Below are 2212 nucleotides of genomic sequence, written 5' to 3'. Positions count from 1 at the left end.
TTTGTAAAAAATGTTACATTGGTAAAACAGACAGAGCATTAAAGGACAGGATTAGAGAGCATTACTATCATATAGGCAAGAATGATACAGTGAGTGCTCTTTCCAAGCATGTCACTGAAACTGATATAATGCACTATTTTAAATTCATAGTAATTGGATGAGTTATAGAGAGCAATAGAAAGGGTGACATTAGGAATCAGACAGAACAGTTGGAGGCAAAGTGGATAGTAAGAATGAGAGGGGATTCTGGGCATGGCCTGAATGACAGGGTACCATTGAGACCTAAACTTAAGGCTAGGGCCTTAAGGAGAAAATGAATTGGTTAAAGACAGTATCACTACAGTATTTTTTATATATTATGATTTAAATGCATTTAACCCAGCCACTGGGGATGCACAAGCCAGTGCATTTCTTTGTGCCGGTCCCAAGCCTGGATAAATAGGGAGGGTTGCATCAGGAAGGGCATCTGGTGTAAAACCTCTGCCAAATGACTTATGCGGAGAACATTTCATATTTCCATACCGGATTGGTCGAAGCCCGGGTTAATAATGACCGCCACCAGTACTGTTAGCCAACAGGGTGCTGGTGGAAATTGGGCTACTGGTGGCCAAAGGAGAAGTGGAGTGGGAAGGCATGCCCAAAGGCAGGAAGAGAGGAGGAAGGTTAGGAGTGTAGTAGTGAGGGTAGGGACTTTGAATGTTGACAGTATGACTAGTATAGGGTGAGAGCTAGCTGATATGATGGGGAGAATGAAGGTTGATATATTGTGCGTGCAAGAGACCAGGTGGAAGGGGAGAAAGGCCAGGTGTATAGGAGGTGGGTTTAAATTGTTCTATCATGGTGTGGATGGCAGGAGAAATGGGGTAAGGGTTATCCTAAAGGAACAGTATGCCAAGAGTGTTTTGGAGGTGAAGAGAGTGTCTGATAGAGTGATGTTTATGAAGCTTGAAATTGATGGTGTAATGATGAATGTTGTTAGTGCATATGCTCCACAAGTTGGGTGTGCGATGGATGAGAAAGAAAATTTTTGGAGTGAGCTGGATGAAGTGGTGGTGAGTGTACCCAAGGGTGAGAGACTAGTGATTGGAGTGGACTTCAATGGGCATGTTGGTGAAGTGAACAAGGGGATGAGGAAGTGATGGATAGGTATGGTGTTAAGGAGAGGAATGCAGAAGGTCAGATGATAGTGGATTTTGTGAAAAGGATGGACATGGCTGTGGTGAATACGTATTTTAAGAAGAGGGAGGAGCATAGGGTGACGTACAAGAGTGGAGGAAGATGTACACAGTGGATTATTTCCTATGTAGGAGGGCCAGTCTGAAGGAGATTGGAGACTGTAAAGTGGTGACAGGGGAAAATGTAGTTAAGCAGCATAGAATGGTGGTCTGTAGGATGACGCTGGTGATCAAGAAGAGGTGAAGGAGTGTGAAAGCAGTGCCAAGGATTAAATGGTGGAAGTTAAAAAAGGGTGAGTGTGAGGTGGAGTTCAGGGAAGAGTTAAGGCAGGCACTGGGAGGCAGTGAAGAGTTACCAAATAGCTGGGTAACTACAGCAGAGCTAGTAAGGGAGACTGTTAGAAAGGTGCTTGGTGTAACATCTGGACAGAGGAAGGAGGACAAGAAGACCTGGTGGTGGAATGAGGAAGTACAGGAGAGTATACAGAGGAAGAGGCTGGCGAAGAAGAAGAAGTGGGATTGTCAAAGAGATGAAGAAAGTAGACATGAGTATAAGGAGATGAGGCGCATGGCAAAGAGAGAGGTGGTGAAGGCTAAGGATAAGGCATATGGAGAGTTGTATGAGAGACTGGACACTAAAGAGGGAGAAAAGGACCTGTACCAATTGGCTAGACAGAGGGACAGAGCTGGGAAAGATGTGCAGCAGGTAAGGGTGATAAAGGACAGTGAGGGGAAATGTACTTACAAGTGAGGAGAGTATGTTGAGTAGATGGAAAGAGTACTTTGAAGGGCTGATGAATGAAGAGAATGAGAGAGAAGGTTGGATGATGTGGGGATAGTGAATCAGGAAGTGAAACAGATTAGCAAGGAGGAAGTAAGGACAGCTATGAAGAGGATGAAGAATGGAAAGTCTGTTGGCCCAGATGACATACCAGTGGAAGCATGGAGGTGCTTAGGAGAAATGGCAGTGGAATTTTTAACCAGATTGTTTAATGAAATTTTGGAAAGTCAGAGGATGCCTGAGGAGTGGAGAAAAA

This window comes from Protopterus annectens, chromosome 4.part0 (assembly GCF_019279795.1).
Source record: "Protopterus annectens isolate FY-2018-M chromosome 4.part0, PAN1.0, whole genome shotgun sequence".
NCBI classification, from domain to species: Eukaryota; Metazoa; Chordata; order Ceratodontiformes; family Protopteridae; genus Protopterus; species Protopterus annectens.
This window is presented reverse-complemented; position numbering follows the sequence as displayed.